Genomic DNA, 14,694 nt, shown 5'->3' with positions numbered 1-14,694 from the left:
GCAGGCAGGGCATTCCACGCCCTGCCTGCAAAAATAGTAGACTCGCCAACTTTAAGGGCATTTAAATGGTCATTGGATAAACATATGGATGATAATGGAATAGTTTAGGTTAGATGGGCTTCAGATTGGTTTCACAGGTCGGCGCAATATCGAGGGCCGAAGGGCCTGTACTGCGCTGTAATGTTCTATGTTCTATGTTCTATCACAAGTTACAGACCTTTCTGCTGCGTTAGAAAATTCAACACAAATGTCTTATCCAAAATTGGTACATCCAACACCTCTACTGTTGTCCTGAATTTCCTAATGGAACAGATAGCTAAATAACTACCTTTCCTGGAATTTCATTTCCAAATCCCACCAATCAGGTTTCTGCTCGCCTAGAATTAACAAGTTGATTTAGAATTTAGTTTTTTTTTTAACTACAAGGTTCTTTGAATGAAAGAAGCCCAATCTTGAGAGTCTGCACTGGTGAGTTTTATCTCTGCTACATATGCAGCTTTTTAACTCCCTTAGACAGTTTCATTTTTCTTGTTCAGCCTCTGGTCTTGTCAAATGTTTTAAGAACTTATTCCTTGATCACTTAAACTGCGTTGTTTTTGGATGAACAGGATGAGTCATGACCTTTTTCAAATGATAACATATTTTGTTCAAGAACATATCAGTCAAACTAACAGTGTAAGCTTCAAATGTAGGAGCATAGCAGAGAACATACAGCACCAGAGACAACAAGGTGCAGGGCTGGATGAACACAGCAGGCCAAGCAGCATCATAGGAGCAGAGAGGCTGACGTTTCGGGCCTAGACCCTTCATCAGAAAAGGGGGAGGGGAAGGGGGTTTTGAAATAAATAGGGAGAGAGTGGGAGGCAGATAGAAGAGGGATAGAGGAGAGGATAGGTGGAGAGGAAACAAACAGGTCGAAGAGGCGGGGATGGAGCCAGTAAAGGTGAGTGTAGGTAGGGAGTTAGGAAGGGGATAGGTCAGTCCAGGGAGGACGGACAGGTCAAGGGGGTGGGATGAGGTTGGTCGGTAGGAGATGGGGGTGCGGCTTGAGGTGGGAGGAGGGGATAGGTGGGAGGAAGAACAGGTTAGGGAGGCAGGGACGAGCTGGACTGGTTTTGGGATGCAGTAGGGGGAGGGGAGATTTTGAAACTTGTGAAATCCACATTGATACCATTGGGCTGCAGGGTTCCCAAGCGGAATATGAGTTGCTGTTCCTGCAACCTTCGGGTGGCATCGATGTGGCACTGCAGGAGGCCCAGGATGGACATGTCGTCTGAGGAATGGGAGGGGGAGTTGAAATGGTTCGCGACTGGGAGGTGCAGTTGTTTATTGCGAACCGAGCGTAGGTGTTCTGCAAAGCGGTCCCCGAGTCTCCGCTTGGTTTCCCCGATGTAGAGGAAGCCACACCGGGTACAGCGGATGCAGTATACCACATTGGCAGATTTGCAGGTGAACATCTGCTTGATGTGGAAAGTCTTCTTGGGGCAGCACCACTCTTTTTTTCAGCTGAGTTTATTCAATCTTTATAAGTTTTTCAAGAGAAGATGTTCACTTGAGAAATGAAACAAAAAATGTATTTGAGTCCTGTTCATTATTGTGGTGACTTACCATAAATAGCAAGACTTTGTTTATGTCACTGATATTGGGCTTAAACTAATTCATCAGGTTTCCTCAGGGAGACTGATAGATAGTATCATTTGGTAATTCAGGATATCCATTTTTGCTTCCTCTTGTTCACGTAGGCTGGACATATTGAAGAATATAATTGATAAATATTGTGGCATTAGATGGTTTACAAAGGACAACCCTGATGAGATTTTCCTACTTGGACTTTTTCCTTAATCACAAAGCAAAGAACAGCAGATGCTGGAAATCTGAAAATTCCCTGTTTTCTTGTTTCCTTTCTTTTCAGAAATATTTATCGTGTAGTTAAAAGTATAAAATAAAACATCAGGTAATCTTTTTTCTCATTTCACATTGTTACATGATTCAAGCTGCCCCCTCACACATTTTATTCAAACCCGACAAATAGATTAGTTTTAACAGCCAGAGCTTCTCATTGGCAGATCTTGATTTTGTGCATAAAGTATCTTGGGTAACAACACCCTCAGACAGTAGTGAACTCTTAACCTGAGTTAAGGTAGGATATCAAAGCAGCCTTCATGGTGAAAATGAACAGTTTTCTACCAATCAGGCTGTAACCATTGGAGTAACACTGCATACAGTGGATTACATTGTATTATACAAAATTTATGACACAGAAATAGGTCATTTGGCCCAACCAGCCCATAATGGTTTTAATACTTCACCTGAGCCTGCTTCCTTTTTCTCCCATCTGATTGTACCAGTATAATTATGCATTCCCTTATTCATCATATATTTATCTAGCTTCATCTTAAATGGATCAATGCTTTTCACTTCAACCACCCTCAACAGCATAAATCCTTTGAGTGAGGAAGTTTTTCCAAATTCTCAATTGGATTTTGTCATGACTATCTTAAATTGATGGATTTTAATACAGCATTCTCTCTGCATCTATTCTGTAAAAACTTTTCAAATTTTAAGGACCTTTATTATGTCACCTTTCAGCCTTATTTTTCAGAAGTAAAAAGAAAACGGTTTGTCAAACCTTTCCTGAAAAGAATATCCATGTTTCTGTGATGTGATACATTTAAAGTTCCCTGTACCCTGACCAGTGCCAATGTAACCTTTAATAATATGATGACCAGAAATATACGCAGTTCTCTAAGTGTGACTGAAAAAAATTTGATACTGGTTTAGCAATAACTTCCCTAATTTTCAATTCTATCCCTCTAGAAATAAAGCCCAGTGCTTTGTTTGCTTCTTGTAAATGGTCTTACTGACCTGTGATTGTAGTGATTGTGCATTTGCACTTGGAGACCCTTCTGTTCTTCTATCCCACCTTGACTTACAATATCCACAAATTTAGCAATTGTGTTTTGATTCCATGTGTAAATCATAATCTATTATATGAACAGCAGTGGTCACAGAACTAATTCCTGTGGAACAGCACTTACAAACTCCTGCCTCTTGGAATAGCTATCACTTAGTCCCACTGTCTGCTTTTTGCCATAGAGCAAACTAACAATCCATTAATCCATTTAAACCTTGACTCCACATCTAACCATATTCTTCAATTACTATGGACCAGACCAAACCCCCACAAAACATATTAAGAAGATAGTCTAGACCTTAACTTCTTCTTATTTTAAAGGCAAGTGCCAAGTGTTGCGTTATGAATGCCAAACTACCAGTCTTGAAGCAAAACACACTTTATTCATACACTATAGTTAAAATACACCAAAAAGAAAGAAGAAATTGGAATAAGAACTGTATTGGAAAATTTAACAGAATAATAGGTTATTTTTCTGCTAAACAGTAACTGTTCCAATGTAGTAACATCCCATAAACACACCCTTGGCAAAGGCAAATTCAGTAAAATAAATTGTCTCACAGGTAATTCTCCAGTCCAGGAGGAAAAACATCCAGAGAAATCTTTGAGAGAGAGAGTAGCAGGGAGAGATGAACTGTAGCTTCCAAACCCAGCTTCAAGACCCAAGCAACTGTTACTAAAAGCTAAGACTAAAAATCCTGTGGGAGCTTGACCCTACCCACTCAGGCTGCTTCTATTGTTTCAACTTTAGGGAAGAAACACCAAGGCCTCATCAGCTGTTTATTTTATTGGCTTTGAAGCAGACTGATTGGATCCTCTGTCTCAAACTTTCTTCATAAGAAAAAAGAACCAAATACATCTCTTAAAGCCATAGTATCATCACACAATCTGTTAGGAGTGATTTATTGAAAACTTATGAGCCTTTTGCTAATTCAGGACTAGGACAGCTGGATCCTTCTGCATCTCAGAACTCTGCAATATCTCATTATTTAAATAATACACTTATTTTGTAGTCTTCCTGATAAAATGGGGCAATTTCACCATTTTTCCACATTGTACTCCTTTGCTAGATCTTTGCCTACTCACTTAACCTAACTATATCTTTTTGTAGCCACTTAGGTCTCCCTCACAACTTACTTTCCTATCATTATTCGAGTCATCAGCAAATTTATATAAGTTGTGAATGAGTTGACTGCACTCTGTAATCCTACTTTTGTGCCAAAAAGTGTCCTATTGCACTGCTAAGAAGCATAACAAGAATTCTCTCTTGTGTCTTGGGCAACACTAATCTCACAAACAACATTACAAAATATTTAGATTAACTGAGCTTTATCATATTGCTGTTATGGGAGCTTGCTGTTCCCAAATTGACCTCCATATTTCTTACATTACAACAATGACTATTCGTCAAAGGCACCTCATTGGCTAGAAAGTACTTGGGGATGTCCTGCAGTCCTGAAAATCATCATAAAAATGTAAGGGTTTCTTTTTGGAGATGCAGTCAAAACTAATAATTAAAAGACATCTTTATGACCAAACACTTCAACTTTAAAAAAAGTCAACTGTATTTATCATAATGTTCATATTATTATTCAGAATACTTTCTCACTCTTACAACCTTGAAATTACTTAGCAAAAATTTATAGATTTTACAATTGTTTTTGCCTTATTAAGTATTAATGCAGTTTAATGATGTTCTGAAAAGCTACACGCAATCCCAAGATATTGCTCATACTTGTATGAAAGGCACACCCACGATCTTTTCATCACTCCATGGCTGAAATCTTAGCATCATACAAACAGCATTTACACTTATTAAACTGTGAACAATATTCTGTTGATGCCTGTCTTTCTATTAGTTCATAAACAATGCCTGGAGTCCCTAATCTCATTTATAATTAACATGTAGTCACAAGAATCTGCTCATTTAATTGCTATATTACAATAATACTTTATTTCATGGTCATGACAAAGCCTTCAGAAACATGAAAATGCCAGAACCCAGTAATTATTAAATAATATGCATACACATTTTGTTAAGGAAACGCCATAAAAATTAGTTTCTGCAATTGACATTGTCAAAAATGTCAAATAATTAATTATTTTTGTAATCGCTGATAAACCTAATAATTTTTGTTCTCCCCCCCACCACTGCAGGAGGCAATGTTGGAATGGTAGCACAATAAAACTGTGGCACAGTAAAATTGTTAGCCTCCCTCTAATCTCTTCAGTGTTGCAGACAGGCTTCACTCTGTGCCACTTGGTAATGGAGGCAATCACTTCAAAACTCATCACAAATTATCAATATGTCAGTTGGGAATATTCATTAGAGCCATTGGAGCTCTTCCTCTGAATGTTGATTGCCTGTTTATCTTCTCTTCATAGATACGTTAAAATGCACCCTTGTGAACATTGATTTTCATTTGCCAAAACAAAGAAGAAAAAATTCAAAGCAGCAATCTCCTCAACCTTCCCCTTCTAAAACAAAAGGAGGCTTAGTCTTCTTCAAAAAACAATTTCCTATTTTAGCAAGGTGTAAATAAATACATCTTTGTGGACATGCCTTTCTGGTATAATGACAGCTTGCATTTTTTTTGAACAACAGTTGCAAATGAATTTTAATAACTGGCTTGCAAAACCTTTTGATCTCTTTGCACGTTTTGGTGTAGAAATAGTCTTGGACTGTTTGGTTTTAGTTGAATCTTGTTGAAGGTCCTGTTCCTTTCTTAGCAATTGGTATAACAGGCACTGGCATTTGATGTAGTTCAAATTCTGTCATGTGATAATGACTAAGTAGACAGGATTCATGTTTTGAGTCATCCATTATCAGGGTTATGGGTTCTAACACTTATCAACTTTCTGTCAATTTCAACTAAGTATGATTCCACACATTTTGACATTTCCTACATCCTACTTATGTGATAGTGAGGGCACTCAGAACACAAACAGACTTATCTCACCCAAAACTACATTCTCTTTAGTTTGCTCTATAATGATGTTTTTGACAGACCAGTTTGTGTTTAATTTAAACTATTAAGTTTGGCAGAAACATTTTCAAATATATCCTTAACCATCGCCTCAAAAAACTCAGAGCCAGTTTATATCTTGCAGTGTAGAGTTATTCTTCATTTCTGTATAAATTTATCCAAATTCTATTTGATAAAGAGTTTTGAATATGCACACAGCACATGTTTATTTGGTCTTTTTTTTGTAACAGATCTTTCAAATGTTTCCTTTGATGTTGGATGGTATGGGCAGTGAAAATTGTTTGATATCATTGTACAGTACTTTCTGAAATTTTGACATGGAGGAAAAGTCCTCTGGTAATCCATGATAAGTAAATACATCATTTAGAATCAGAAGACAATTTTCTGTCTGAGTATTGATCTTTGTGAGAGTATGCAAACTGAACACTATCGGCTTCACTTGACCATAATCCATTAACGACCGATCTCTGCTCCAATCCTACAATTTGAAGCATCACATGCTAACTTCAGATCAGTGCATCACTGGTCAGGCTTTTCTTGCATAAAATTCAAGGAACCTGTGGAGCTTTAGACCACTGCTATTCCACATCTTTCTCCAACAACTTGTGGTGGAGATAATGCATCTATAAACTCAGGCAGAAATACACCAAAATACACCAAAAAGAAAGAAGAAATTGGAATAAGAACTGTATTGGAAAATTTAACAGAATAATAGGTTATTTTACTGCTAAACAGTAACTGTTCCAATGTAGTAACATCCCATAAACACACCCTTGGCAAAGGCAAATTCAGTAAAATAAATTGTCTCACAGGTATGAGCAGTATCAGGCCATGACTAGAGAAGCGCAGGCCCAACTTCTGGTATTGGGGAACTGAGGATAGCTTCCACCTGCCATTTCACTTGGGAGTTTCTTTTCATATGTTGTCAGGCCAACCGCGTGAAGGTACACTTACATTTGCTCCTTTATAACTCCACATTCAGCTGAATCTTACTATCTTTTAGCTGAAAGTCAGCCCTGGCAAGTTTCATGGAGGGTTTCACTCTGCAAGGCCTAGTGAGCTGTCTCAGCACATCTAACCACGCTTACCTCATTAACTACCTACCAATGGCATCGCTCTTCCCTGATTCTAGCCCCATTTTAGAACTTGCCACTCAGCAGATATCTGCCAAAAGTTCAGCATCTCTGATATCAAAGCCATCTTTAAAAGGTTACTGCATACCTGGACAAATGTTGACAAGCTGCCATTATCCCTCATCGACAATGTAATGGCACAAAGCCACTCTGCTTAGGGCTCGCACATATTCTTTCAACATAGTTATTGCTTTACCACCAGGCTACACAGTTTACCTGTCCTTAGCTACATCCTCTCTAAAAACCTGCTCAAAGTCACCACTACTCTGTACCCAATAGTCACTGAGGCCCACATTTTGTTGTTTCCAGGAATCTAACATAATTTACAGGCAGCAATTGGACGATCCCAAAAACAAGCAAAAGCAAAGTCAAACAAAATGAATAATTTGCCTCCACAATGAAAAACAAATGCTGGCATGTTGACCAACAACAATTATTTTGCATTTGATGATAGTCTGTTGCACCCAGTTCTCATCTACGAGATGTCAATCAGGTCCTTGCTCAATTGTAATGCAGCTGAGCTACAACACAAGGACAGCTTCCTTGTCCCCGGAGTCCTCGTCTTTGTCCTGAGAAGATTGCTCCTATTCTGCCAGTTCCTAAGCTTCCGGCACATCACCTCGTTGCCTGCATAAGAACATAGTTCACCAGGTTGAGGCAGCACACTCTGTCCAGGCTATACTGGAGGACCACAACACCCGTCTCCACCTTCCCTGCATCTTACCTGAAGCATAGGTCACTGCCCTGATGCACTTGTGGGTACATAACTGAGAGGTTCCACACAGGGACCCACACTCCCTGGAAGGAGACCATACCATAGAAACTCAACGTGGCTGTCACCTTCAGGCCAGGATGGCCTGCCACTCTTGCAGCCCTCAGTTCCCATTCTAGGATCCGGCATAGTTATGTCACAAAGCCTTGGAGATGCGGAGCCAGAACTGACACTGCACCTTGCTAATTCCCAGGAAATCTGGGCATGAAAATTTCTGGTCTTCCTGCGGACCTGACACAACCTAAGGGTCCCGGAACTGAGCTCTCTGTCTGAGCTTGGATAACCTCACATTTATCTACATTATGCTTAATCTGTCATGTACTCATGCAACCTGTCCAAATCACACTGAAGCAACTCTGCATCCTCCTCACAGTTTAATCTCCACCCTACTTTATGATGTCTGCAAACCTAGAGATATTGCATTTAGTTCCCTCACCTAATTCACACTACTGGCATGATGGGCTGAATGGCCTCCTTCTGTACTGTAAAATTCCAAGATTCTATGATGAATATGTATTGTGAATAACTGGGATCCCTGAGGTAACCCAATAGTCACTGCCTGCCATCCGGAAAAAGACCCATTTAGTACTACTCTTTGTTTCCTTTGTTTTCTGCCAACAAGTTCTCTATCCATGTCACTGCATTACACCCAATCCCACACACTTTAACTTTACACGCTAATCTCTTATGTGGGACCATCACGAAAGCATTCTGAGGCTTTCAAATTCATATTTCATATTTTTATAGTTATCTTTTGGCATTGATAGAAGATTGGCTAGCTAACAGCAAAAAAACAGTAGGCATAAATTTATAATTTTCTGATTGATAAGATGCAATGAGAAGTGTGCCACAAGGATAGTTGCTGGGGCCTTTGAGTTTTACAATTTGTATAAATGCTTTGGATAGTTTACTGCAAGGGAACTTGATACAAAAATAGAGAGGTCATGCTTCAAGTATACAGGGCACTAATGAGACCAATTCTGGAGACTTGTATACAATGTTGGTCTTCTTAGTGAAGAAAGATATAGGAAAGAGTTTGGAGAAGATTTACTGGACAAATACCTGAAATGGGTTGGCTGTCTTCTAAGGAATGGCTGAGATCATCCAACTGGAGTTTTGTTTTAATTCATTCCCTGGATGTGGGAGTTGCTGGCTAGGCCAACATTTATTGCAATCCCCAACTTCCAAGAGGACAAATAGGAGTCAAACACATTGCTATGGCTCTGGAGTCACATGTAGGTCAGAACAAGTAAAGATGACAGATTTCCTTCCATAATTGACATTAATGAAGCAGATGGGTGTTTCGGTAGTAGCCGAAAATGCAGACCAATTCAATCAGCCGTGATCTTATTGAAAGGTAGAGCAGGCTTGAGTGATTCATATGTTCAAATGATGCAACTCCATGGTAAAAACAATCTTCCACTCTGAAATAACCTCACAGAGGCCAGTACACCATCACCAAGTCACCCTTTATTTACTTGTGCGCAGTACAGTTGCTGTCGTCAGTCAGCTTGGAGTCAGGCCCTGAACTGAAGAGATTCTGATCCCCAGTTATATCAACCAGGGCTTTCCTGATTGGCCAAAGCTAAAAAAAACCCAATTAATGGCCTTGTAGTCAACTAGATCAACCTGTTTCCAATCACTACACACACCATTTCAGATATAAGAATCTGTATGCCTAGTCACTCTAATTGGAATTCTTCATCCACATGTAAATCTGTCTCATAATGCATATTCTAAGAATGTGGCAAAATTGGAATGTAATGATACTTCCTTCAGTGGCACACTGCATTCGCCTTCAATCCCAACAATTTTCCCAGCACCATTTCTCTACTAATATTGATCTCCCTCAGTTCTTCCCTCTCACTAAATTTTGCATCATCCAACAATTCTGGTATCTGATTTGTGTCCTTTTTTGTGAAGACTGAACCAAAGTGTGTATTCAGTTCCCCTACCATTTCTTTGTCCCCTATTATACATTCCTGTTTCTGTCTGTAGGAGACCTACATTTGTCTTTACCAATCTCTTTCTATTCACGTACCTTTAGAAACTCTTTGTGTTAGTCTTTATGTTCCCTGCAAGCTTATTTTCGTACTCTATTTTCCCCTTCTTAATCAATCCCTTGGTCCTTCTTTGCTGAATTCTAAACTGCTCCCAATCCTCAGATTTATTATTTTTCTTGGCCAATCTATATGCTTCTTCCTTGGATTGGATACTACATCTTATTTTCTTTGTAAACCATGGATTAGCCCTCTTACCCATTTTACTTTTGTACCAGACAGGAATAAACAGTTGTTGCAGTTCCCCCATGCGTTCCTTGAATGTTTGCCATTGTCATTCCTTTAAATAACTGTCCCCAATCTATCAAGGCCAACTCACACCTCACATCCTTGTAGCTTCCTTAATTAAGGTGTAGCACTCTAGTGTCTGAATCAACAACCTCGCTCTCCATCTTGATAAAAAAATTCTATCATTTTATGGTTGCTCTTCCCCAAGGGGTTTTGCACAGCTAGATTGCCAATGATTGCCTTCTCATTACACAGTACCCTTGACAACACTTCCTCCTCAAATTCCTGTTTGGTAGTGGTGACTGTGCTGATGCAAATCTTCGCCCCAACTGCCAATCAGCTGGACGCTCATTTTCACTTGCACTTGGAGGGTGTCTTGGTTTGAACGTCATTGTGCACTGCACATGTTCATAATAGATGAATAAATTGCAACCATCCTGTGGTTTGGGAATGATGTGTTTTATTTGCCAAACGGAAAAACAAAAAGGAGGAGACACTGTCTATGGGTCAATGTACTCTAAGGGTTGGGAGAATTGCAGCTTCAGGGTACAGTATTTCCTGCTCCTCTACAGACCCGTCCACTGATTTGGGAGTATTTGGCTGTGAATCTTTTAAGAGAAAAGGGTGACAATAGGTAGGTTTGCAACCAATTACATATCAAAGAAAAATATTAAATACGCAGTGTGATATACAAAGAAAAAATTCAAAAGGAGATGATTTCCTGGGGACATTTCATATCTTTCCCTTTTAAAAGAAATGTTGACTTTGACTATTTATTCATTTAAGTCTTTCCTAACAGAGTTTGGTAATATTTGTCACATGTGGTATTACAGAATAATACAATGAATGTAATATATTAAAAAGGAGCCAGTAACAAGTGGTTAGACATCATGAATATTAAAGCATTTGATATTAAAGCATTTGATATTAAACTTCAGCATTGTCTAGACTTGTTTCATTGCATACATGTACATCATATAAATCAAGAGCAGCTTCAGATTTGAGGAGCAGTGATAATCCAAACCACTTCCTATTGCTCTACACCACTACTCTTTCAACCCCCACTTCCTTTTACTACAACCTCTTCCAAACTTGATCAAATATCTCCAGAAAGTGCTGGAGAAACTCAGTAGGTCTGACAGTGTCTATGAAAAGAAGAACAGAAGTATATATGACTGCTGTTCAGAACTGAAGGGGATTGTGGAAAGTGATGGGTTTTTCTTGTAGAAGAAGATGAGGAGGAACAAGTTGAACAGAGGGATGTCAGGGAAAGGTGTCACAGAACAAAAGGCAAAGGGAATAGCAACAGGTATAAAGAAGACATAGACCAAGAACACAAATTATTGATGGGTCTTGATAACAGAATATAGGCCAACTCTAGCTTCAGTTGGAATCTATGTGCAGCAACCTAGAATTGAAGACATTAACTGGGCCTAAATTGCCTTTGCTTCACTGTGGACATCCAATCTCTCTACACCCTCAATCCCACAAGGATTGTCTAAAAGTTCTCCATTTCTTCCTTGAACAAAGTTCCTAGCAGTCACCCCCATCCACCATCATCCTCCTCTACTTGGCCTAACTTGTTCTCGCATTGAACAATGTCACCTTGAGATAAATGGTGTGGCCAAGAATGTAGCTCTTAGTTATGTGTGTCTTTATGTGTGGCTTATTATTCCAATCCTATTTGGACTCTCTCCCACAGGTCTTCTTTCAGTACATTGATGACTCTATAAGTGTCTCACTGAGCTCTCATTCGGAATGGAAAAATTGATCAAATTGGTTTTTAATTTCTATCTTTATCTTAATTTCACATTATCCATCTCTGACTTTTCCATTCTCCTTCTTAACTTCGCAGTCTCCATTCGTGAAGATAGGCTAATAATATTTGTTACAAACCCACTCAGTCTCACAGCTACCTCAACTACACTTCTTCACACCCTACTTTCTGTAATGATTCCAATTCATTCACTTACTTTCACTGTCTCCATTGCATCTATTCAGGTGATGCCAACTTCAAGAACAGTGTATCTGAATTCTGGTTAAGATGGTGGCAGAGTAAGATCTTCCAGCTGGAGCTCCTCCGCTCACCAGCTACTTTTCCTCTTTCATTTTCACCTCTTGCTGCAGTTTTTCATCCCCACCGCCCAAACGTTGAGCTTCTTAAAGTACCCTACCTGAAGGTAATGGTGAAAGGAATCTGAGACCAGCTCGGCATGGGAGACAAGTTGCTGCCTGAGGGACTGAGTCCCGGAAGTGAGTTGTGGCTGGAGTGGAAGCAGAGCGAACACAGGCCGAGCTGGGAGCCCAGTTGTGGCCGGAGCCGGAGCAGGAGCAGTGCGAGCACAGGGTGTGTCCCGGAAGTGAGTCGTGGCTGGAGTGGGAGCGGAGTGAACACAGGCCGAACTGGGAGCCGAGTTGTGACTGAAGCCTGGAGCGGGAGCAGAGCGAGCCCAAGCCGGCAGGGATATGAGTCCTGAAGGTGAGTCTGGGACAGAGGCCAGTGTGTGCAGGGAGTGAGGCCCTGTGTTCTGAAGCCCGGTGGGCATGGGCTCAGTGAAAAAGGACCATAACATGAGTACTTTGAAGATACTTTTTATTCTCATTCTGGACTTTTAAAGTCTGTATTCCCATGCTAGTCCACTTTTTTTCACTATTTCAATTCTGTAACAACACTTAAACTTTCTGTACCTAGGTACCTTGTACGTAAGATGGCACCGCGAGGCAACATTACAAACAATTCACTGCACTCATTCGAGTGCACACGACACTAAAGGTCATTCTATAAATGCTATTCTATTCCATCTGACATATTTTCCATGATTTTCAACTGGGGGATCCTTCTCCTTTACCACCTACCTGATTGTGGTGAATAGGGCCCCCAATGATGCCCGACTTATTTCTGGCACTCTAGCTTTCATCCCCTCCCCTCTCTCCCAGAAGGATAGGCTTCCCCTTATCCCCATTTTCCACCTGCCTCTGTATGCAAAAAGCCATAGTACACCAATTCTGTCATCTTCTGCACGATGCCACCATCAAACACATCTTCTGCTCTCCTCCGCTGCAAGAATTCTGAAGGGATCACTCCCTTCCTGAGACTCTGATCAACATCTCCATCATCTGTAACACTTCATACCACTCCCATGGAACAGGAAGGCAGATTAATATCTAAATGGCGATACACCTGGAAAAGGTGGAGTGCAATGAGATCTGGGTGACCTTGTATACCAGTCATACACCAATAGGCATTCGGGTGCAGCAGACAATGAAGAAGGCAAATGATATGTTAGCCTTCACAGCAAGAGGGTTCAAGTACAAGAACGGGGATGTTTTGCTGCAATTGTACAGGGCCTTGGTAAGACCACACCTGGAGTATAGTGAGCAGTTTTGGGGAAGGATTTTCTGGGTATGGATGGATTATGACAAAGATTTACCAGTCTGATTCCTGGGATGGCAGGACCTGACATATGAAGAGAGGCTGGCTTGGTTAGGACTACATACAGTGGAGTTTAGAAGCCTGAGGAGGGATCTCATAGAAAGCTATCAAATTCTAACAGGTTTCAACAGGAAAAACACAAGAAGAATATTCCAGGTAGCCAGGAGTTCAGTACCGTGGGTCACAGTCTAAGAATATGGGGTAGGCCATTTAGGACTGAGATGAGAAGAATTTTTTTTCACCAAGAGAGTGGTGAGCCCATGGAATTCCCTGCCACTGAAAATTGGTAAGGCCAAAACATTGAATTTTTTTCAAGAAAGTGTTAAATTTAATTCTAAGAACTAAAGTGATCAAAAGGAATGGGAAAAAAGCAGGAATAGGGCACTAAGTTGGATGATCAACCATGATCATATTGAATGGTGGAGCAGGTTTGAAGAGCTGAATAGCCTACTCCTACTTCTATTTTCTATGTGTCTATGTAATCACAGGAGGTGCAACACTCTTTTACCTACCATCTCACTGTACAGGACCCCAAGCTCTCCAAAGTGAAGCAACAATTTATTGTACTTCTTTCAATCTAGTTTCCAGGATTTATTCTGCACAACATGGTTTCCTGTGCAATGGGGAGACCAGATTCAGACTGGATGACCACTTTGTAGACATTGTTACAAAGCATGGGGACAATGATTTCCAATGCATTCTCCGTGACCAATCATAGTTGGCATGCCAACCAATCAGTACAGTTCTTCTTGCAGGTAAATTATTGCTCCTTTAGAAATGTGATATTTTTACATTTGTCCTGATGAGTAGAAAACATTTCATCAATATGTATCTTTCTTCGGCAAATTCCAAGTTCAATACTACCAAGCAACTATAATAGACCATTGTTGACATGGATTCCAAAAGGGGTCAACATTATTGAATTCTTTGATGGAATAATTGAAAGTGTAGGTAAGGTACAGCATTGTAGATTCACGATTAAAGTCAGAACATGTGAAATCAAGGGACATTCATAAGCATCAGAAAGATAGCGGGTGAGGTTAATGGTGGTTCTTCATGTTTGTAAAATGGTAAAAGTGACATTCCATGTGGATTGATTTTAGGAGCTGTGTTATCATCATTTCTATCAATAACTTAGATTTGAGAATCAGGGAATTGAATTTCAAA

The sequence above is a fragment of the Rhincodon typus genome, chromosome 10 (assembly GCF_021869965.1).
Source record: "Rhincodon typus isolate 14 chromosome 10, sRhiTyp1.1, whole genome shotgun sequence".
NCBI classification, from domain to species: Eukaryota; Metazoa; Chordata; class Chondrichthyes; order Orectolobiformes; family Rhincodontidae; genus Rhincodon; species Rhincodon typus.
Note: the sequence above shows the minus strand (reverse complement) of the source record.